Source organism: Gekko japonicus, unplaced genomic scaffold (genome assembly GCF_001447785.1).
Source record: "Gekko japonicus isolate JY-2015 unplaced genomic scaffold, Gekko_japonicus_V1.1 scaffold1198, whole genome shotgun sequence".
In the NCBI taxonomy this organism is placed as follows: Eukaryota; Metazoa; Chordata; class Lepidosauria; order Squamata; family Gekkonidae; genus Gekko; species Gekko japonicus.
Window position 1 is genome coordinate 253,159 of NW_015170924.1, and position 24,336 is coordinate 277,494.

At 53.6% G+C, this 24,336-nt stretch overlaps 1 protein-coding gene across 1 annotated transcript in view; it reads left to right on the forward strand.

Moving 5' to 3' along the window:
• The first annotated feature begins 217 nt into the window (after positions 1-217).
• The window catches only part of PLEKHG2 (pleckstrin homology and RhoGEF domain containing G2), an 81,480-nt gene continuing 57,361 nt past the window's right edge, over positions 218-24,336 (forward strand). Inside the window, exon 1 of the mRNA XM_015418784.1 lies at positions 218-242. The gene's annotated coding sequence lies outside the window, so the exon portion shown is untranslated. The remainder of the gene's footprint in view (positions 243-24,336) is intronic.

Sequence of the window (24,336 nt, forward strand, 5' to 3'; positions counted from 1 at the left end):
GAAAGGTGGGGAGGGGGAGACCCCCCATGCGGGCGCGTGAGCAGCCCGGAACGGGGACCCCCGGATCGGCCCCTCTTCCCTCCCACATGTTGGAGGGCTCCGCCGGCGGCCCCGGGACCTCGGGGGTGATGGCGGGGGCCGGGAAGAGAGCCCCCCCATTCTGCTGACACACACACCCCCCAGACCCCAGGCCAAGGACACTGAGAGGCGAAGATCTGGGACCACCAGACCCGGGCTGGAAGGTAAGGTCGTTTCCCCTTTCCCGAGAGTTGTCAGACCCGGAGAGCCAGGATCTGCAGCCCCCACCCCCTCCCCAGCCTGTCCCTGTTTACTCACGAGTAACCCCCACGCCCAATCCCGTGTGCATACGACCGCACCCCACCCCCACCCCCTTTGCAGAGACAAGTTGCTGGCCTCGAAGGTGCTGCTGGACTTCGAGCTCACCGTCCCAGGTTCCAACCTGGGGTGGAAGAATGGGCGGTTCCTGAGCATACGCCCCCCCCCCCCCCCCCGGCTCCCACAGGCTGTGACAATCGAAGGGCAAGGGTTCTTCCCGGACTTCCTTCTTAGAAAGCGGCGACCACGTTTCCGGCATGCAGGGAGACCCACCCCAAAGGAATGTTTTAGACTAGGCAGGAGTTCAGGCACGCGAGGATTCGGGACCGGTCTCTGGGTGAGTCCGTGAACGACTCGGGAGGCGGGTTGCTCAAATGACCTCCCTCCTCGGTCACATTTCTCCCCTCCCGGGGTGGGGGGCAATGTTCCCTCTAAGCTGTGGAGTCTTGTGAGCCAAAATTCTGCTTTGTGAGCTCCTGGCATTAAAGTTGTGAGCGAGCCATTTGGCGGCTGCATCAATTAGTTTGCTCTGGAGCCCTCCTCCTCGAGCTAAGACAAAAAATGTGTGAGCCAGAGGCTAAAAAACTGTGAGCTGGCTCACACTAACTCAGCTTAGAGGGAACACTGGTGGGGGGAGGGGAGAGAGAGCGCTCTCGGTCGGGGGCTTTGATCCTTGGCTATTGCCCAATTCCCCCGGTGCCAAGAAGTCCGGGTCGCTGCCTGGACGTCCCACCGCCCTGCTCTGGGAGGTCATAAACTTCATCCCAGATTTCCGGGGCTGGCTTGGCCCACCCTTGGAGAGGGGGGGGAGGGGGGCCGGGGCGCTCTGTGCATGGCCAGGGAGCTCTGTGTGTGGCGCTGCTCCTGCCGGACCACAGCTGAGCTCTTGATCCCCGACCAGCGTTCCCTCTAAGCTGAGTGAGTGTGAGCCAGCTCACATTTTCTAAGCCTCCAGCTCACGCTTTCTTGTCTTAGCTCAGGAAGGAGGGCTCCAGAGCAAACTGATTCACGCACTAGCCACATCGCTCACTCGGTGGCTCACAGAGTAGAATTTCTGCTCACAAGACTCCGCAGCTTAGAGGGAGCATTCCCAAGGGAGAAGTGTGTGTGTGTGTGTGTGTTTGTACGTGTGTGTGTTGTCCTCCCTCATTCAGTCCCCCGACTCTCCTCTCCCACCCCTACCTAGCCGTGCCACACCCATGTGCAAACTTCTATGCAGCATCCATCATGAGGATCAATTACTCCTCCTCGGCCCCCTCCCTGTACACGTCTCCCCCAAACTCAGCCCCATTGAACTGAGTAGGACTTAGAATCATAGAACCAGAGAGCTGGAAGGGACCTCCAGGATCATCTAGTCCAACCCCCTCCTCAATGCAGGATCAGCCCAGAGCATCCCTGACAAGGGTTTGTCCAGCTGCTGATTAAAGACTGTCAGTGAGGGGGAGCTCACCACCTCTGGAGAAAAATTTCTTCCTGACCCCAAAGTGGAGATCAGCATTACCATGGGTGACTAAGAAAGGTTCTTACTTCTGAGGAACCGTGCTCGGGCTATTCTCCCAATCAGCAGAGAGGTTAAAAATTGGATTGTTATTATTATTTTTTTGCTCTTATTTTCCCGTACCTGTTGATGGGTTGGTGGGGGAGGGGGTCTCCGTGTTTGTGTTCTTGACGGCGAAAGGGTTGTTTGTTGGGGTTTAATCTGGGTGGGAATGAAAGGGCCTGGCTTTATTGGGGAGGAAGGTCCTGGATTCGAATTCTCCTGTGGTTTTTTTTTGGGGGGGGCAGGAACTTTGGAGTGGAAGTCTCCACCCTTGTTTCCCCAAGGGGGAACACAAACCCCGGACTCTCCCACCCACCCCTTTCCTCACATGTGAGGGGTGCACTGGGAAGAACTTGGCCTCGTTGACCCCCGGGAGGGGGTTTGAGTGATCTTGTCTGAACATGCCTGTGTGTTTGAGAACGTTTTGCAAAATCTGCTGCAGTGCATGAGAACTGACGTGCAGGTTGGCCCTTGCATTTGGGCAAAGGTGAGGGGCACGTTAGCTGAAAGACGGTGGGGGGAGGGTTGGTAGTGAACATTTGGGGCTTTCTGCGGGAAGGGTGCGTGGGAGGACTGCATTTGTGCTTTGACTACGCTCTCCAAGGTTTGGAGAGGGAAGGCGGAGGAATTCGTTGGAGCCCCGGCCCCATCCCCACGCAGATCAATGTCTTGTAAGAGCTCAGGGTTTGCCTTTCATTGGGGGGGGGGAGAGGAAGAATCTACTACCCAAAGAGTCCTTGGGATCCACTGGTACGGAACCAGAGTCATAATTTGGGTGGATTTTGTGTGGCGGGAGGCGGGGAGTCTCGAATGGGGAGTCGGGTGGGGGTGGGAAGGAAATGACTCCTATGGGATTTGTTTTCCTGATCCGGGTCTGTCCTGGGAAGGTATTTGGAGGAGGAGGGGGAGAGGCCGATCTGGGCACAAAGGGGACAAGAGAAAGGTCTGATCCGAGGGAAGCATGTGGAGGAAGAGAGGGCGATTAAGGGAGGCATTTTCCTCACCTGGACTGGGCAAGGAGGACTGCCCCTGGAGAAGAGGGGAGCCGGGTTCGACGGCGTCAGTACGGCCCACCCAGTTTCTCTGGCTCTGCCTGTTGAAGCAGAGGCCCCGGAGGTTCGAGGACCGGCCCCTGCTCGGAAACCTGGTAAAATCCGTTACCTTCAGGCCACCTGGTGGGATAAAGCTGCAACGCTCTGCACGTTCTCAGAGGCACTCATCCCCGCTGTCGCTGCACACCATCAAGAAAAGGTCTACGGTATCCCACTGGGAAAAGGCATCAGGATCTAAGGGTGCCAGGAAGCGGCACTCCTTGAAATGGAAATCCCCCCCCCTTCACCTTCCCAAAGATGACAACAGTGAGGACTGGGACCCTCTGCACATCCTCAGAGACACTCTTCAAGTCGGCTCTGAGCGTTGGAAAACAAGCTCTGGTGGACCCAGCCCTCATGCACGCGGGACACTTTTCGGCTTTGTCCCTCCATGTTTCAGAGCAGCAGGCCCAAATAGGCAGAGCCTCCACGTGCCAAGGCAGTCTACCGGCCAATTCCAGCTGCTGGGAACATGACCTCTCCATCCTGCTTGTGAGTTTCTGACTGGGGAACATCTGTGGGAAGATGGCTGCATTTTGATGTGAACAGTCCTTGGAACCAGGAGGACAAAAGGACACCCGGAAGCAGGCAGCTGTGGTGGAACGGCTGGCAGGATTGGATCCTGAAAGCAGTGTCATACCTTGAGAGGTGGGGAAGGAAATGAGAAGAAGAGACTGGATTTATACCCCGCCCTTCACTACCCGAAGGAGTCTCAGAGCGGCTTACAATCTCCTTTCCCTCCCCACAACAGACACCCTGTGAGGTAGGTGGGGCCGAGAGAGAGCACTCCCAAGGACTGCCCTTGAGAGAACAGCTGTGAGAGAACTTGTGACTGACCCAAGGTCACACCAGCAGCTGCATGTGGAGGAGTGGGGGAATCAAACACGGTTCTCCCAGACTGCAGAGTCCGCGCTCCTAACCACTACACCAAACCGGCTTTCAGGTTATGGAATTATCTGTTGATGCCTTCAGCTCTGCTGAGACCTGATTTTGGGTACCAGCGCTGGGGATTTGCAGTATGCAGCCAGGGGCGGTGCACAAAATGTGGGCCACGAAACGACTTGGCTGGCGCAGTCTGGATTTTGCCAGCTGCCTTTTGGCTGTGAAAGAAAGCCGCCGTCTTATCTTCAAAGCCCTGCCCGTCGCTTCCCTGCCAGGCCACTCTGGAAGCCTCTGGGTTGGCCCCGGTTTCTCCGTGTGCGCTTTCTCCAGCTTTGCCTCCCCAAAGAATTACCAGGATGACCTACTTGCCTTTGCGAGCGGTTCTGTTCTTTAAAAAAAACAAACCTAGAGGCATTGTGGGATGGAAGCCGTTCTGTTCCAAAGCACAAGGCCTGTTCCCCAGTCCTGGCTGCAGTCCCTCGGTGACAGGAGGAACATATTCTGCACATGCTCAGAGGAAGTGCTTTATTCTCGGTGAGTTCTCGGCTCAAACTCTGGAGACAGGGGCCCGCTGCCTGCCCAGACTCTGATTGGCAGCTGCCGTCAAGCTGCCTACCTGTTTTGCCGCCAGAGTTTCCATCCCCTTCTTTCTAACAGACGCGCCATAACTAGCTGAGGTCAAACCAGGACACTCACCCTTTGCAATAGCAGCCTGCTCAGTGTGGAGGGATCTCTTGGGCTGAGGACTTTCTCTGCAAATCTCACCGACATTTTTAATATATTTTTTTTGCAGAAACCGAAGAACCACAAGCGGCCCGCTTTCCTCTCTGGCCGGCTCTGTTTGGGAGCAGAGTCCCAGACAGAGGGAGAGGATGGGGGGGCTTGAGTGGAGTCTTTGTTGTTGTTTTTTTTTATAAAAACCCTCTTTGGGAAAGGAAAGTAGGGGGCACTAAGGCTCAACAGGAGAACCCGAGCAGACCCCGAACCCCCAAAAGCCCGAGAGCGGAATTCTGCGGTCACTTCAAGTAATGCAATCATTTTGGTCTTGGGACTCGGCTTTTGCAGGGCAACGTCTGCAACAGAAAACCTTCTTTTCCTCTTTTCTCACCACATCTGGCTTTTTATGAAGTCCTACACCCCACTGGCTCTTCCTCCCCTTTGTGTTTCTCCTTCCCCTTCAAGAGTAGAAAGTAGGATGTCCCAAAGTTAACCACAATGCATCCCACGATATCGCTCTCTCTCCCCCCCCCCCGGAGCTGGAAGAAACCTACTAATCTTTTGGTTCTCCCCTCTTAATTTCCCACTTTCAGCCGGAAACACGCGGCTAACCATCACATTGTTGAAAACGGTACAAACCTCCCCCCACAAATGCAATACAGTAAGAGACTGGGCGGCTTGAGCCAAGTGTCCGTCAGCCGGTGATCGAAATTGTCACAGCAAAACGGAAGCGTTGAGAAGAGAAGGCCACGATCGGCCAAAGTCGGTTCCTTTCCTAAAAACTCTCGTTTTTGCAGCTGCTCGAAAGGCGTTCCAGAGCCGTCCTGCCACAGAGACAAAGCACATGGGAAAAGGCCTCCGGAGTCCTCAGACGAACAAGACCCCTCTTTTACAGCTCAGACATTGAAGATTTTGGGGGGGGGGGTTCCCTACCAGCCACGCTTCGTCGCGATGTCCAAACCGGCCCCAAAGACAAACTGCGGTTCGTTTCTCTTGCCCACAAACCAAGGTTCCAAACCGTGGTTTAATCCTGGCCTCCGAAGAGCCAGTTCACACATTCCAAAGCTCTAGTGTCCTCCCTTTGCATGTCCGGTTCACAGAGAGACTCTGGAAGATCCACGCTTGGAATTTAATTCCAAGATGTGTGTGAGGGACATTGGGAATTGGGACTGTGGCGCATAGAGGTGGGGACTTTGGCCCTTCCTCCCCACGCTGTTTTCTTCACCCGAAATGACCCCCGGGAACTGCCATTTCCCCCGCAGCCGAAACTGACACGTAGCCCATCTGAATTGGGCCTTCCTGGTCCTTCCGAGGCTCATTTCGACCAGCTGTGTTTTGCTTAATGTCCGAATGCATCCCTGCCACGCCTCCCGCTCCGCCACACCTCTGAAAGCACCATGGATACAGCGCAAGGCCTCAGACGCCGATGCTGCGCGTGCAAGTGGGCAGGGCGTACCAACCGCTGGTCTACCTTACAGGACCGTCGTCGATGCGATGATGTACATGGATCTCTTGAAGCCTACGTAGTGCAACCTCACCAATCCTCAGTCTTCGTGGAGTGGGAATCGCAGCAAACCATATCGCTCGTGGGCAGGGCGTACCAACCACTGGAGCAGGAATTGACTTCCAGCTTGGCCTGCCCCGGTCCTCCGAGACAGCGAGAGTCAGCTAGAGTGTCTTGTGTCGCGGCCTGCCATCTTTGCCGTAACCCAGCCGCCAGGCAGTAGGACAATAACGGCTGTAGCTTGATGCGTGTGATCAAAAGAGTGAAAATCGGGCGGCGTTTCTCCAGGAATGACCTGAAAGTCTAGTCGGGGGTAGCGATGTTACGTCACCTGCACACACACACCCCAGGCAGTAGGACAATAACGGCTGTAGCTCGATGCGTGTGATCGAAAGAGTGAAAATCGGGCGGCGTTTCTCCAGGAATGACCTGAAAGTCTAGTCGGGGGTAGCGACGTTACGTCACCTGCACACACACACCCCTGAGCCCGTTCAGTATTTCTTCCAGGCCTCTCACGCTCCCGTTTGGAGAAGCTAAGCCACAGAAATCTCCGCTGCAAAGCCAGGCTCCCGCTAGGAGGCCACCGGAGGAGAAAGGGGGAAGCAGGAAGATCAGAGCCAGAGGAAATGTTTACAGGGGGCCCAAGACGAGGGAAGAGGCCAGACAGCTGTGCGGATGTCCCTGCCCCGAATCCAGCCTTGGTCTCCAGAAAGTGCTTACCAGACCCTTGTTTTGAAAAATCTCCAAATGGGAGACGCTTCTACAAGGCGGTTTTTTTTTTACATTGACCTACCTTACAGGATTGTTGTAAGGACTGAAATAATATGCATGCAAAGGACTCCGAACAATCTGAAGTTTTCGGTGTAAACTGGGATGCCAGGTTCACCAGCTGGGGGGTGTGGGGGCCAGTGTTCCCTCTAAGCCAGTGGTGGCGAACCTATGGCACGGGTGCCAGAGGTGGCACTTAGAGCCCTCTCTGTGGGCACGCGTGCCATCACCCTAGCCAGGCCCAGACCATCATTAAAGTGTCAAATTCTCTGCCAAATAATTTTAAGTAAATGAAAGCATTTGGGATTGCTTTCCTTACTTTGTTTGGATCATCGTAAGCTAATGTATGAGTTGTTTTTTCTAAAGTAAAACCTCAGGATTCAGGTTAAATTGCCGCGTTGGCACTTTGCGATCAATAAGTGGGTTTTGGGTCGCAGTTTGGGCACTCGGTCTCTAAAACCATCACTGCTCTAAGCTGAGTGAGTGTGAGCCAGCTCGCAAGTCTTTCGCCTCCAGCTCACACATGTTTGTCTTAGCTCAGGGAGGCGGGCCCCAGAGCACACTAGATTATGCAGCAGCCAGATCGCTCGCTCACAACTTCAATGCTAGTTGCTCACAAGACTCCATAGCTTAGAGGGAGCATTTGTGGGGGCATACGGTTGCCAGCTCCAGGTCGGGAAGTTCCTGGAGATTTGGGGGTGGAGCCAGGAGAAGACAGGGACCTCAGTGGGGTACAAAGCCATGGAATGCCCCCCCCCAAGAGCATCTGTTTTCTCCAGAGGAACTGATCTCTGTAGTCTGAAGTTCTAGGGGATCCCCAGGCCGGCCCCACTAGGAGGCTGGCATCCCTAATAAAGGTAAATTTATGACTACTCTTACGACTAATAAAATTCTTCAGGCATCCTGAAGAAAGCACTTTCCCCCACAAATGCATAATCAACTTGTGGAACTCACTGACGCAAGATGTCGTGATGGACACTAGCTTCGTTGGCTTTAAAGGGGGTTCGAGGAGGAGAGGTTCATCAAAGCCATGGGGACTGAAGGGAACCTCCATGTCCAGAGGCAGTCAGCCATTGAACCCCAGTGGCAACATCAGGGGAAGGTCAGAGAGCCACTGCCTCTCTGCCCTGTTGTTGGCCGTCCAGAGGAACTGGTTGGCCACCGTGTGAGACAGGATGCTGGACTAGAGGGATCTTCACTGGTCTCATTCACCAGGGCTCTTCTAATGTTCTTATGAAGGCCTCGGCCTCTCTGCCCTGTTGCTGGCCATCTAGAGGAACTGGCCGGCCACTGCATGAGATAGGATGCTGGACTAGAGGGATCTTCACTGGTCTCATTCACCAGGGCTCTTCTAATGTTCTTATGAAGGCCTCGGCCTCTCTGCCCTGTTGCTGGCCCTCCAGAGGAACTGGCTGGCCACTGTGTGAGACAGGATGCTGGACTAGAGGGACCTTCACTGGTCTGATCCAGCAGGGCTCTTCTCATGTCCTTATCAGGGGAAGGCCCCGGCCTCTATGCCCTGTTCTTGGTCCTCCAGAGTAACTGGTTGGCCCCTGTGTGAGACAGGATGCTGGACTAGAGGGACCTTCACTGGTCTGATCCAGCAGGACTCCTCTGGTGTTCTTCTCAGGGGAAGGCCTCGGCCTCTCTGCCCTGCTGTTGGCCCTCCAGAGGAACTGGTTGGCCCCTGTGTGAGACGGGATGCTGGACTAGAGGGACCTTCACTGGTCTGATCCAGCAGGGCTCTTCTTATATTCTAGTGGTGGTCTTGGCCTCTGCCCTCTTGTTGGCCATCCAGAGGAACCAGTTGGCCACTGGGTGAGACAGGAGGCTGGATGAGATGGACGCTCACTGGTTTGATACAGCAGGGCTCTTCTGAGGTTCTTATGAAGGTCTTGGCCTCTCTGCCCTGTTGTCGGCCCTCCGGAGGAACTGGCTGGCCCCTGTGTGAGACAGGATGCTAGAGGGACCCTCCCTGGTCTGACCCAGCAGGGCTCTTCTGAGGTTCTTATCAGGGGAGGGCCTCGGCTTCTATGCCCTGTTGCTGGCCCTCCAGAGGAACTGGCTGGCCACCGCATGAGACGGGATGCTGGACTAGATGGACCCTCACTGGTCTGACACAGCAGGGCTCTTCTGATGTCTTTGTGTCCCACTGTCTGAGTTCGACAGATGGCTTCAGCTACCCAGACAGTAGCTCCAGAAGAACATTTACGCACGTGTGCAAAGTGGATAGCTAGTGCGGTGTAACGGTTAAAGTTAGACTGGGATTCGGGAAACCCATGTTCGAATCCCCACTCTGCCGTGGACGTCTGCTGGGTGACCTGGGGCCAGACACACACACTCAGCCTAACCCACCTCACCGGGTTGTTGTGAGGATAAAAGGGAGGAGAGAACAATGAAAGCTGCTTTGGGTCCCCATCGGGGAGAGAGATGGGATGTAAATAAAGTAAAATAATTTTTTTAAAAAAGAACAACACACATCCCCACACGTCTGTTAATCGCTTGTCGAATGCAACGTGGCTTGCTTGTGTGAATCTGTACGTTTTTATCCTGCGGAACGCAGGCTGCCACGCATGCTTCTTCCACTGAGAGCCAGTCTGGTGTAGTGGCTAGGAGCCCGGACTCTAATCTGGGAGAGCCGGGTTTGATTCCCCACTCCTCCACATGCAGCTGCCGGAGTGACCTTGGGTCAGTCACAAGTTCTCTCAGAGCTGTTCTCTCAAGGGCAGTCCTCGTGAGAGCTCTCTCAGCCCCACCAGTCTGCGGTGGGGAGGGGGAGGGGAAGGAGATGGTAAGCCCCTCTGAGACTCCTTCGGGTAGTGAAGGTCGGGGTATAAACCCAACCTCTGCCTCTTCTTCTTCCCCTCTTCTACGCTGTCTGCACAACAACCTTGTGAGGTAGGGACCAGCCAAGGTGACCCAAGGAGATTTATGGCAGAACGGAAGCGTGGGCTTGCATCTCTCGTCCTCAAGGGACACTCCCAGACCTCTCCAAAGCCACCTCCGGGGCAACCCCCAGGCCAGAACCGTCACATCACCAAGAATTCCTTCGGGTGCAATGCTCCCCCCCCCGGTTTAATTGTTCTGGGGTTCACTGCGCATCCTCCCAAGAGACAGAAGTGGCCGTTCGCATAACTGAGCCACCCGTCCTCGTTGATCTCTCCAGGGGCCGGAAAGAACAAATATTTACCCGCCGCGCCCACTCTGTGCCTCTCCCCGGATACCGAGGGCCCTGGGAGAAGACGCTGGACGGTGCGGCTGATGGGCAAGCTGCCCAGAAGATGCGTGGAGGAGCAGAGATGTCCTCCGGCTGCACGGACGGCGTTTGGCGGCTGCCCAGGATCTAGGGAAAGGCTTCGATGGGGGATGACGCCGTCGCCATATCCCTCACCGTTTCCCCAGAGAAAAGCCACAAACCGTGAGAGGCACTGTCCAGATGTTCTGCTCTGGCCCACGCGGATGGATAGCTATGCTTCTTCGGTCCTCTCCTATCATATTTTCACCCCATCCTTCCTCCCAAGTAGCTCTGGGTAGAAGACATCAGTCCCCCCCCCTCCATTTTATCCCGACAACAACCCTGCTCCGGCCTAGCTTTCAGACTGTTTCCAAGGGCAGACCCACAGAAGTCAAGTCAAGAGGTCGCCAGAGAGAGAATGAGCTGCCCAGCTCTCGTAGTGTTATTCATGGCAGCGGGGGGATTTGAATGTGGGTCTCCTCGGTCTTCGTTTGATGCTGTAACCACTATGCAACACTGCCTTGAAAGATAAAGGTCTTTGGTAGTTTGGTGTAGTGGTTAAGTGTGCGGACTCTAATCTGGGAGAACTGGGTTTGATTCCCCGCTCCTCCACTTGCACCTGCTGGATGACCTTGGGCAACCCATAGTTCTGTCAGAGCTGTTCTCTCAAGGACAGCTCTGGAAAGAGCTCTCTCAGCCCCACCGACCTCACAGGGTGTCTGTTGTGAGGAGGGGAAGGGAAAGGAGTTTGTAAGCCGCTCTGAGACTCCGAGTGAAGGGCAGGGTATCAATCCAATCTCTTCTTCCTCTTCTTCTTCTTCTGCCTTGTGGCTCTCAAAGCAGATATAACATTATACAAATGCTCACTGAAAACCAATAAAATGTCAAGGACACCAATGGTTCAACAGTGGCACCAAAAGCACCACCTTGGTGGCATGTCCGAATTCAAGGGTTGAAGGTACACCTGAGAGAAGATTTCTTCAGGTCGAAGCCAGAATCTTGAGTTGTGCCCAGAAACAGACAGACAGCGGCATTCATGAGGATAGCCCCAAGCTGAGTGGCCGCATCTTGCTCCAGCCTAGCTTTTGGACTGTTTCCAAGGGCAGCCCCACGCATAGCCCATTACAGCAGTCAAGCCAAGGGGTTGCCAGAGCACGCGGGAGAGAAAGTGTCCTGAAAGAGGAGCAACTGGCAGGGTGCACAGAGGTAGTAAGCACTTCCAGACGTTGGGATTCTGATCCAGTCAATACTGCTTTGTGCACCACCACAAAAGGCACTTGTGGAACTCACTGCCGCAAGATGTTGTGATGGCTGCCAGCTTCGATGAGGTGACTTGATGGAGGAGGGGCCCATCAACTTGTGGCTGGCCCTCTGGTTGGCCACTGTGGGCAACGGGATACTGCAGTAGATGGACCTTGAGTCCAATCCCCCAGGGCTCTTCTTGGGTTCTTATGGCCCCACCTACAGTAACCAGACCCCTGAAATCCAGGTCGAGCGACAAAGCCATTGCAAAATCCGCTCCGTGGCCTGGAATCCCGTTTCAGTCTATTCATCCGCCTCCCGTCCGTTACGGAAGGCAGCCATTCGGAGCCGGCCCTGATACAAAAAGACGAAACTGAGCCGCGTCTTATCGGCAAGCCGATGGCACCCGGACCTGAGCAACCTCACCCAGTGGTAGACGTTAAGAAGGTACACGTGCAAAAAGGGGGGGGGTGGAGTCTGGCTGCAGACAGCATCTCCCTCTGGCACCTTCGGGGGCCCAGGCCCAAAATCTCTCCTCCTCAGCTCCACGGGCCCCTCCTCAGGCAGGGAAGCAGGCCTCACCCACGGCACCTCTTTAGGGGAAACCGGGTTCAATAGGGTAGTGAAGGTCGGGGTATAAACCCAACCTCTGCCTCTTCTTCTTCCCCTCTTCTACGCTGTCTGCACAACAACCTTGTGAGGTAGGGACCAGCCAAGGTGACCCAAGGAGATTTATGGCAGAACGGAAGCGTGGGCTTGCATCTCTCGTCCTCAAGGGACACTCCCAGACCTCTCCAAAGCCACCTCCGGGGCAACCCCCAGGCCAGAACCGTCACATCACCAAGAATTCCTTCGGGTGCAATGCTCCCCCCCCCGGTTTAATTGTTCTGGGGTTCACTGCGCATCCTCCCAAGAGACAGAAGTGGCCGTTCGCATAACTGAGCCACCCGTCCTCGTTGATCTCTCCAGGGGCCGGAAAGAACAAATATTTACCCGCCGCGCCCACTCTGTGCCTCTCCCCGGATACCGAGGGCCCTGGGAGAAGACGCTGGACGGTGCGGCTGATGGGCAAGCTGCCCAGAAGATGCGTGGAGGAGCAGAGATGTCCTCCGGCTGCACGGACGGCGTTTGGCGGCTGCCCAGGATCTAGGGAAAGGCTTCGATGGGGGATGACGCCGTCGCCATATCCCTCACCGTTTCCCCAGAGAAAAGCCACAAACCGTGAGAGGCACTGTCCAGATGTTCTGCTCTGGCCCACGCGGATGGATAGCTATGCTTCTTCGGTCCTCTCCTATTTTCAGCCCATCCTTCCTCCCAAGTAGCTCTGGGTAGAAGACATCAGTCCCCCCCCCTCCATTTTATCCCGACAACAACCCTGCTCCGGCCTAGCTTTCAGACTGTTTCCAAGGGCAGACCCACAGAAGTCAAGTCAAGAGGTCGCCAGAGAGAGAATGAGCTGCCCAGCTCTCGTAGTGTTATTCATGGCAGCGGGGGGATTTGAATGTGGGTCTCCTCGGTCTTCGTTTGATGCTGTAACCACTATGCAACACTGCCTTGAAAGATAAAGGTCTTTGGTAGTTTGGTGTAGTGGTTAAGTGTGCGGACTCTAATCTGGGAGAACTGGGTTTGATTCCCCGCTCCTCCACTTGCACCTGCTGGATGACCATGGGCAACCCATAGTTCTGTCAGAGCTGTTCTCTCAAGGACAGCTCTGGAAAGAGCTCTCTCAGCCCCACCGACCTCACAGGGTGTCTGTTGTGAGGAGGGGAAGGGAAAGGAGTTTGTAAGCCGCTCTGAGACTCCGAGTGAAGGGCAGGGTATCAATCCAATCTCTTCTTCCTCTTCTTCTTCTTCTGCCTTGTGGCTCTCAAAGCAGATATAACATTATACAAATGCTCACTGAAAACCAATAAAATGTCAAGGACACCAATGGTTCAACAGTGGCACCAGAAGCACCTCCTTGGTGGCATGTCCGAATTCAAGGGTCGAAGGTACACCTGAGAGAAGATTTCTTCAGGTCAAAGCCAGAATCTTGAGTTGTGCCCAGAAGCAAACAGACAGCGGCATTCATGAAGATAGCCCCAAGCTGTGGCTGCATCTTGCTCCAGCCTAGCTTTTGGACTATTTCCAAGGGCAGCCCCACGCATAGCCTATTACAGCAGTCAAGCCAAGGGGTTCCCAGAGCACGCGGGAGAGAAAGTGTCCAGAAAGAGGAGCAACTGGCAGGGTGCACAAAGGTAGTCAGCACTTCCAGCCGTTGGGATTCTGATCCAGTCAATACCACTTTGTGCACCACGAAAGGCACTTGCGGAACTCACTGCCACAAGACGTCGTGATGGCTGCCAGCTTCGATGAGGTGACTTGATGGAGGAGGGGCCCACCAACTTGTGGCTGGCCCTCTGGTTGGCCACTGTGGGCAACGGGGTACTGCACTAGATGGACCTTGAGTCCAATCCCCCAGGGCTCTTCTTGGGTTCTTATGGCCCCACCTACAGTAACCAGACCCCTGAAATCCAGGTCGAGCGACAAAGCCATTGCAAAATCCGCTCCGTGGCCTGGAATCCCGTTTCAGTCTATTCATCCGCCTCCCGTCCGTTACGGAAGGCAGCCATTCGGAGCCGGCCCTGATACAAAAAGACGAAACTGAGCCGCGTCTTATCGGCAAGCCGATGGCACCCGGACCCAAGTGATCTCACCCAGTGGTTCCACGTAGACGTTAAGAAGGTACACGTGCAAAAAGTGTGGGGGGGTGGAGTCTGGCTACAGACAGCGTCTCTCTCTGGCACCTTCGGGGCCCGGGGGCCAAATCTCTCCTGCTCAGCTCTACGGACCCCTCCTCAGGCTTGGAAGCAGGCCTCACCCACAGCACCTCTTTAGGGGAAACCGGGTTCAATCCCCAGCAGCATCTCCAGTTGAAAGGTGAAGTGACCTCTATCTGAGACCCTGGAGAGCCATGAAGTGGGGCTGTAGCTCAGTTATGGAGCATCTGCTCAGCATGAAGAATGTCCCAGGTTCAATCCCCGGCATCTCCAGTTAAAAAAGGGACCAGACAGGAGGTGATGGGAAAGACCTCCGCCTGAGACCCTGGAGAGCTGTAAAGAGGGGCTGTGGCTCAGTGGAAGAGCCTCTGCTTGGCATGCAGAAGGATGCTGGTTCGATCCCTGGCATCTCCACTTAAAAAGGACCAGGCAGGAGGTGATGGGAAAGACCTCCGCCTGAGACCCTGGAGAGCTGTAAAGAGGGGCTGTGGCTCAGTGGAAGAGCCTCTGCTTGGCATGCAGAAGGTTCCTGGTTCGATCCCTGGCATCTCCACTTAAAAAGGACCAGGCAGGAGGTGATGGGAAAGACCTCCGCCTGAGACCCTGGAGAGCTGTAAAGAGGGGCTGTGGCTCAGTGGAAGAGCCTCTGCTTGGCATGCAGAAGGTCCCGGGTTCAATCCTCAACAGCTCCAAGCAACAGATCCGGCAGCTCGATTCCCGTCGCAACAAGATCTTCAGGGTTTGGGCTTACGAGAATCGAAGCTCTCTTTCTCAGATCTGGCGGTAGGTGACGGGAAGGACCTCTGCCCGAGACCCTGGAGAGCGGCTGCCAGTCAGAGTGGGCAATACCGACTCTGACGGATGGACGGTCTGATCCAGCACAAGGCAGCTCCATGTGTTCCCTGAGCGGCACTCCATCCTGTCCCTTATTTCCAAAATATCGGCCTGGCAGGCCTTCTCGGGAGACCAGCTGCCTCGTTTGCCGCCCGTTCCGGAAGGCAGCATTTGCCCGAAGTACTCCAGATTGGTTTTCTGAAAACAAAATCAACATCGTTTTTTTCCTTTTTTTATTATTTCACGCTCTTTCTCCCCTTCCTCTTCCTTCTCCTCCTCCTCCTCCTCCCCCTCTCAGCTGCGTTTCTGCAGTCAAAGAGGTTTTTTTTAAAAAAATGCGTCTCATCAGATTCCATTTTCAGCCCAATTAATTTCGTGCTGTTTCTGCGCAGAAAGAGACCCGGGTCCGATCTCCGCGACGAGACGGGGATCCAATCCGGCACAAGGTCATTCCTCCCCCACCACCCCCGAACTGTGTCGCCTTTAAGCAGTAGAAGAAGAAGGAGATTGGATTTATACCCCGCCCTTCACTACCCAAGGGAGTCTCAGAGCGGCTGACAAACTCCTTCTTCCCCTCCCCACAACAGACACCCTGGGAGGTACGTGGGGCTGAGAGAGCTCTGAGAGAAACTTCTCTTTTTCAAGAACAGTTCTGACAGAACTACGGCTTGCCCAAGGTCATCCGGCAGCAGCAAGTGGAGGAGTGGGGAATCAAACCCAGTTCTCCCAGATTGGAGTCCTCACACCTAACCACTACACCAAACAGCAACCATTTATTGCAGTAATGGAAGAAGAAGAAGAGATTGGATTTATACCCTGCCCTTCACTACCCAAAGGTGTCTCCGAGTGGCTTACAATCACCTTTCCCCTCCCCGCCCCACAACAGACACCCTGTGAGGTCAGTGGGGCTGAGAGAGCTCTTGTCAGAAACGGCTCTTTCTCAAGAACAGCTCTGACAGAACTACGGCTTGCCCAAGGTCATCCAGCAGGTGCAAGTGGAGGAGTGGGGAATCAAACCCGGTTCTCCCAGATTACAGTCCGCACACTTCACCACGAGTTGTGCCCAGAAGTGCGCGGACTCTAATCTGGGAGAACCGGGTTTGATTCCCCACTCTTCCACTTGCAGCTGCTGGATGACGTTGGGCAAGCCACAGTTCTTTCAGAGCTCTCCTTGAAAAAGAGCAGTTTCTGTCAAGAGCTCTCTCAGCTCCACCTACCTCACAGGGTGTCTGTTGTGGGGAGGGGAAGGGAAAGGAGATTGGAAGCCGCTCTGAGACTCCTTCGGGTAGTAAAGGGTAAGGTATAAATCCAATCTCTTCTTCTCCAACCATAACCGTGCCACCGAAGCTCCCTGGATGATCTTGGGCTGGTCCCATGCTCTCAGTCCGGCCTACCTCGCAGGGTGGTTGTTGCAAGGGACTGAGGAAAGGAGGTCGGGGGTCCCCCCTTGGGAGACAGGCCGGGTGAGGAAGGGCCTGAGAGACCCTCCTCTCCCATGTCCCCTCAGTTTCAGATCTGCTGTGACACCACGGAACATTCATAAGCATTCTGGCTGCTCCGTGTGCAAGCGTCCATCATGACAGAATTGTGATAAAACCAATGCTGATTCAGTAGATGGCCTGGAAAGTAAATTTTTACTGGGGAGGGGGGGCTCTAACAGGACTTGGGGTGTGTGCGGCGTCCTGTACTCTTTGTGGAGGGCAGAGACAGAACAGAGGAAGACTTGGGAGGTCTCTAGAGGTTAAGAAACAAAGGGTGGTTTTTCCATGTTGGAAAAAGCAGGCAGCTGATAGTGCGCGAATGCCAGGGGCTATTTGTTTTCTCTGTGTGTGTGCGTGTTGGTTCTCCGTAGCTTTTCCCACGCTCAGAGACGTCAACATGAGAGCAAATGAAATGTTAAAAAAAGAAGAAGACGAAGAAGAAGCACAAAGATTAAACAGCTCAAGCGGAAACATCCTGTCGTCCGTTAAAATGGCCAGGACGGCATTTAAGGAGGCGCAGATGCGCACGGCTCAGGGAGACCGGAAGGACATTGGCTTGACTTTGTGATTCTCAGAGCTGGGCTGGATGGGGGGTGGGGCAAAGTTGATCAAGGGGTTGCCAAACTCCAGGCGGCACCCGGAGGTCTCCCACGGAGGGCCTTTCCGCATTTGTCGGCCACTCCCGTTCCAATCGAGGCTATTTAAGGGCGATTCTGCATCTGGCACTCACTCCGCGTTTTCTCAGCTGGGAGGAGAAAGTGCGGCTCAAAACCACATTCAAATACCTCGGGGGCAATGCCGGGTTGACAGCTAAGTTACCCTGAACGGCCATAGAACGGCCATAAATCTATACAGAAGGCAATCCTCCCTCTATGCCGTGGAGCCTTGTGAGCAAAGATTCTACTTTGTGAGCTGCTGGCCATAAAGTTGTGAGCGAGCCATCTGGCTGCTGCGTAAATTAGTTTGCTCTGGAGCCATCCTTTCTGAGCTAAGACAGAAGTGTGTGAGCCGGAGGCTAAAAATCTGTGAGCTGGCTCACACTAATTCAGCTTAGAGGGAACACTGGCAGAAGCAGGGTTCATTTCCTGCAGGAGCGCACAGGAGCACATGCAACAAGCCCCGCCCCCTGCTCCCAGCAGCCCTCAGTCAGAGCAAGAAGCAGCCAGGTAAGTTGCAGAGCCTCCCCGGCCCAAAACAGTCCAGTGGCACCTTTAAGACCAAGTTTTATTTAGGTACAAGCTCTCCCTCCTCTGCAAGGACAGATCTGCATGTTCCCCCCTCCCATAGCAATCCAAAAGAGTGCAGTGGAACCTGAGCGGTGGGTGTTGCCTTCTGACACACTTCCGGTGATGTCAGGGGGCGTGGCACATGCAAATAGGTTATGCCAATGAGTTATGCTAATGAGCTCCTGCACCTCTTTTTCTACAAAATGACCCCTGGGCAGAAGGTACCATCAAATCCGACGATCAAAGAAAGCGAAAGCGGCGTGGAGCGTGGAGGCTACCATAAAATCCAACGATCAAAGAAAGCGAAAGTGGCGTGGAGCGTGGAGGCTACCATAAAATCCAACGATCAAAGAAAGCGAAAGTGGCGTGGAGCGTGGAGGCTACCATAAAATCCAACGATCAAAGAAAGCGAAAGTGGCGTGGAGTGTGGAGGCTACCATAAAACCCGATAATCAATGGAAGTGAAAGCACCATGCAAGGCAGAGGGGAATTTCCGTTTCCAACATGGGTTTCGTAAAACGACAGAGGGAAAAGCCAGTGCAGAATCAACCTATTGCAGTTGATCTCCAGATGACCGAGATCAGTTCCCTTGGAGAAAATGGCTGCCTTGGAGGGCGGACTCTCTGGCATTATAACCAGCTGAGGCCCCTCCCCTCCCCAAACCCCGCCCTCCCCAGGCTCCGCCCCCAAAATCTCCAACTCAGAGCTGGTAACCGGAACTCACTACGATCTTTTCTCAGAACTGGAGCTCAGTTTTGGGTTATGAGAAGGTATAACTATGCCAAGAGTGTCGTGGAGCATACGGAGAGTGCCGGTCTTTCAAAGAAGTCAAGGGGCAGCCGGCACAGGCCATTAAGGCCCCAGAGTCTAGCGATGAGAGAAGAATCAGGCCAAGACCTGCAGAAGAGGAAATGTCCCATCTTCAAGGGTTTCCTCTGTCTTTAATTGCAAATAGGAAATACTGGATGAAAACCAAAATTATCGTAAAAGACGGTAAGTTCAAGATCCATCAGCGCTAAGGGTGCCAGCCTCCAGGTGGGACCTGGTGATCCCCTGGAATTACCGCTCATCTCCAGACTGCAGAGATCAGTCCCCTTGGGGGAAATGAATGCTCCCTCTAAGCTGTGGAGTCTTGTCACCAAAAATTCTACTTTGTGAGCTCCTGGCATTAAAGTTGTGAGCGAGCGATTGGGCTGCTGCATCAGTTAGTTTGCTCTGGAGCCCTCCTTCCTGAGTGGAGACAAAAAATCTGTGAGCCGGAGGCTAAAAAACTGTGAGCCAGCTCACACTCACTCAGCTTAGAGGGAACACTGCGGTACCCCACTGAGGTCCCCCAGCCCCCAGCCCCAAATCTCCAGGAGTTTCTCAACTTGGAGATGGCAAACCTACCCCCTGCCCTCTGGCGGTGGCCGAGGGGTGGGAGCCGGCAACTCGAATCAGCGCAGGGGGCACAATCTCTATTTTAAAAGACGCGTTTATTTCAGCCCGAGCGAGCGCCCTTGGTTGCCCAGGCTTCTCTCTGCCAGAACCCCAAACAGTTTTATGTTGGAAGTCCAATACGCTCTGGATCCTGTATGGAAGGCAGACACAGCCACGGGGCTTCGGCGGGCATCCCGGGTGCCAAGTGATTGTTGTGGGGCTGGCTTCATTAATCAACGGCCAACTGTAACCTCGGCTCAATCAGGTAGGGCTTGTGGCCATGGTTCCGGCTTTGAACTGACCCCTCCCTCCACCTGGGACGGGGGGGAGGGAAGGCAGAGATAGACAGAGAGAGAGAGAGACAGAGACACACACAGAGAGACAGACAGAGAGACAGAGACAGAGACAGAGAGACAGACAGAGAGAGAGACAGCGACAGAGAGACAGACAGAGAGAGAGAGACAGAGACAGAGAGACAGACAGAGAGAGAGAGACAGAGAGAGAGAACGATAGACAGAGAGAGAGACAGAGAGAGAGACAGAGAGCGATAGACAGAGAGACAGACAGAGACACAGACAGAGACACAGAGAGAGAAAGAGCGGTAGACAGAGAGAGAGACAGAGAAAGAGAGCGATAGACAGAGAGACAGACAGAGAGAGAGAGACAGGGAGAGAGAAAGAGCGAGACAGAGAGAGAGACAGAGAGAGAGACAGAGAGAGAGAAAGAGAGAGAGACAGAGAGAGAGACAGAGAGAGACAGAGACACAGAGAGAGACCGATATAGAGACAGACAGAGACAGAGAGAAAGAGAGAGAGACAGAAAGAGGGACAGAGACAGAGCGACACAGAGAGAGAGAGAAAGAGAGAGACAGAGAGAAAGAGAGAGACAGACAGACAGACAGAGACAGAAAGAGAGAGAGACAGAAAGAGAGAGACAGAGCGACAGAGAGAGCGGTTGTTTTGGAGACCAGAGTAGAACCTGTTCCCTTCCACTGGTGATGAATGGAAGGAAATAGAAACGCCTCTGCGGATCAAAGGAGTCTCTCTTTCTCTCTCTGAGCTGGCTCCGCGCTGGCAACCCAGCCAGGTTTTGACGCCTCCGGTGCCAACTGTCCCCAGGTCTGGCTTGCTCAGAACGGCGCCTCCGCATCAGGTTGGCACCAGGGCCCGTAGCCCTGTTGCCCCGAGACCCACGGTGGGTCGTGAGAAGGGTGAAAGAGCGGGTCAGCCTGCTTGTTTCAGCCTTCCATTTTCCTAAGCAAAGTTCCCAGCTGTCGTGGCGAGGGTTGCCAGTCTCCAGGTCGTGGCTGGAGATCTCCCAGAATGACAGCCAGTCTCCAGGTTATAGAAGTGAGTTCCCACAGTGAGAATGGCCACTTTGGAAAGTAGACTCTAGGGTCTTGTACCCGGACGAAGCCCCTCCCCAAACCTTGGACTCTCCAAGTTCCACCCGCCAAATCTCCAGGTATTTCCCAACCCGGAGCTGGCAAACCCTAGTTGTGGCTTGACCCCGGAACCTTTTAGTCTGAGCCCTGGAACCCATTTTCTAGGAGGGACCTTGGTACTTTTTCCAGCAAAGAGCCCGTTTGGTGTCGTGGTGAAGTGCACGGACTCTAATCTGGGAGGACCGGGTTCGATTCCCCACTCCTCCACTTGCACCTGCCTGGCCTTGGGCAATCCGTAGTTCTGACAAGAGCTGTCCTTGAAAAAGAGCAGTTTCTGTCAAGAGCTCTCTCAGTCCTACCAACCTCACAGGGTGTCTGTTGTGGGGAGGGGAAGGGGAAGGAGTTTGTAAGCCTGTCTATCGCTCTCTTTCTCTCTCTTTCTCTCTCTCTTCTTCTTTTTAAAAGAATATTATTATTTTCTTTAAGAAAGGGTGGGGTACAGAAGGGAAGAAAGGGTAGGGGGGGAAATATAGATTTGTCAGGTTTGTCAGGTATTATGAGTTGTTACGTACAAGAAGTAAAATCAGATGTATTACCAAATGCAGAGGTCATTTTGGGGGGGATCGCGAGGGAACACAGTTTCCCCCGGGCGAGGTGCAGGGGGGCAGGGCACATGACGCCCCCCGCTTCCGGCTGCCCCGCTTCCAGCCCTCATTCAGCCAGGAGGAGGCAGGATTAGAGGGAGGGTAAGTTGCTTCCTCCCTGCCTCTCCCCACCCCTGGCTGCCTGGAGCCAGGGATGGCCTTGGCGGGGCTTCCTCACACTCCTGCTGGCCTTGCAGGTCCACCGCCGGGCCCCTGATGTCAGGGGGTGTGGCATATGCTAATGAGTTATGCTAATGAGTTCCCCTAGCTCTTTTTCTACGAAATGACCCCTGACCAAATGTATTATAAAAGGAAAAGGTAAAGGTTTCCCTTGCTCGAAAGTCAGTCAAATCCAACTCTAGGGGGCAGTGTTCATCTCCGTCTCCAAGCCAAAGAGCCAGTGCTATCCGAAGACATTTCTGTGGTCATGTGGCCGGCATGACTAAATGCCGAGGTGCACGGAACACTGTTACCTTCCCACCGAAGCGGTACCTATACAGGAACGCACAGGAACGGAGTTCCGGCTGGCTCCCAAGTTGGCCACGCCCAGCAGGAACTCATTAGCATAATAGGCCACACCCAACAGCAGGAACTCATTAGGATTGGCTACATTAGGGGTGTGTGGCCTAACATGCAAAGGAGTTCCTGCTACAAAAAAAGGCCCTGGGTTTTGACAACAAACAAGGTAAACAGAATAAGAAGCAAAAGGTGGGTGTGGCTGGATGGCCACACTTCTGGTAACATGGGGGTGTGGCCTCATATGCCAATGAGCTGTGCTGTCAAGTGTGTGGCCTAACATGCTAATGAGTTTCTGCTGTTGGGTTTGGCCTATTATGCTAATGAGTTCCTGCTGGGCTTTTTCTACAAAAAAAGCCCTGCTAAGAGCCACTGATGGACCTCTGCTCCATATGCTTATCTAATTCCCTTTTGAAGCCGTCTATGCTTGTAGCCGCCACCACCTCCTGTGGCAGTGAATTCCATGCGTTAATCACTCTTTGGGTGAAGAAGTACTTCCTTTCGAACTGCTAGGTTGGCAGGAGCTGGGGCCAGAGACGGGAGCTCACTCTGTCACGCGGCACTCAGGGCTCGAACCGCCGAACTACAGACCTTCCAATCTGCAGCTCTGCATCTTAACTTGTGACCCACCGCAGCTCCTACCAAATGTATTCCATATTTCAAATATAGAAGCAGACAATAAAACGTCAATATTACAGCTGAATGGACTTCTGTACTAAATCATTGTAAAAACCTTAATATTGTCTTAATGGTTTATCTAAATCTAAATGTATTCTTACTAATTCTTTAATTACTAGTGTCTTCTTGTTACGGAAGGAAACGCTAGTAATTAAATAATTAGTAAGAATACATTTAGATTTAGATAAACCATTAAGACAATATTAAGGTTTTTACAATGATTTAATTTTAGCACAGTGGAGTACAAAATAAAGTATTGAAACTGTAATCAGTACCTTCATCACTTTTAATATGATATTTAGGTCATTCCAGAACTTTAAAAAGTTAATTATTCTTGTCGTATGAGTAATAATTTTGATGTTCCTAGTAGCTTAACAGCCTGTAGGGATGCCACCCTCCAGGTGGGACCTTGGGATTCCCCCGGAATCACAGCTCATCTCCAGACTACAGAGATCAGTTCCCCTGGAGAAAGACAGATGCTTTGGAGAGGGTAGACTCTAGTACAGGGGTGTCAAACATACGGCCCGGGGGCTGGATGGGGCCCCCAGAGGGCTCCTATCAGGCTTGCAGTGGAACTGGCTGTATTCTGTTTCTTCTTCCAGTTCTGCTACTGCTGCTGCGTCATCGTAGGTTTGCGGCTTACAGATACACACCTGAACAGCAGACTCAAGACTGCAACAGCACAGACATTTTGATGCGATAATTCAGCGCGAGAGGTGTCAGTCACCAGACACTGTTCAATGAACAAGATATTGCAAGAGTGCTCATGTTTTAAGCATGTTTTAAAGTAAAAAAAAAAAACACCTTTGTGTTTGTGTCCTTTATAAAGATTATATCTCCGCTACCTGACATTACATTTTATGACACACGTAACCCGGCCCGACAAGGTCTCACTTATGTCAGATCCGGCCCTCGTAACAAATGAGTTCAACATCCCTGCTGTAGGGCACTGTTCTTCCCTCCGCTTTATTAGAAGGGAGATACGGTGGGGTGCGGCTTCCGGAGCGCTCGTGCTTTGCCACTACTTGGGGGGATAGAAACTGCTGTACGCTGCCTCTGCTGCCTCTGGACCTTGGAGAGATATTTGTGTCACCCATCCTCCAGAAAATGGTACGGCTCCCTTCTTCCTGCGGACCTTGAATCCGGAACCTCAGATATAGCGGCCAGAGCCTACTGAAGTACAGCATTGATTTAGAGACCCGTTTTTGGCCCACGCTAGCCTAGGAGGAGGAGGAGGAGATTGGATTTCTACCCCGCCCTTCACTCGGAGTCTCAGAGCGGCTTACAAACCGCTTCCCCTCCCCACAACAGGCACCCTGTGAGGTGGGTGGGGCTGAAAGAGCTCTGACAGAAACTGCCCTTGAGAGAACTTGTGACTGACCCAAGGTCACACCAGCAGCTGCATGTGGAGGAGAGGGGAATCAAACCCGGTTCGCCCAGATTAGAGTCCATTCACTTAACCACTACACCTATTAACAGTATGGAACAAGAACTTTCTATGGTCTGCCCTGAATCTGTTGAGCACATGAAGATACCTTGTACTCAGGCTGGCCTGATCTCAGAAGCTAAGCAAGGTTGACCCAGGTTAGTACATGAGAGCCACTTTGCTATAGCGGTTAGGAGCATGGATTCTAATCTGGGAGAACTGGGTTTGGTTCCCCACTACTCCTCCACACACAGCTGCTGGTGTGACCTTGGGTCAGTCACAAGTTCCCTCAGCGCTGTTCTCTCAGGAGCATCGAGAGAGCTCTCTCAGCCCCATCTCCCGCACAGGGTGTCTCTTGCGGGGAGGGGAAGGGAAAGGAGATTGTCAGCCGCTCTGAGACTCTGAGCAAAGGGCGGGGTATGAATCCAACCTCTTCTTCTTCTCTACTTGAATGAACACGTGAATCAGATCCTTATACTTAATCAGTCCCTCAATCCATCAAGGTCAGTCTTGTCTACTCAGACTGGGAGTGGATCTCCAGGGTCTCAGGCGGAGGTCTTTCCCATCACCTCCTGCCTGGTCCTTTTAACTGGAGATGCCGGGGATTGAACCGGGGACCTTCTGCATGCCAAGCAGAGGCTCTTCCACTGAGCC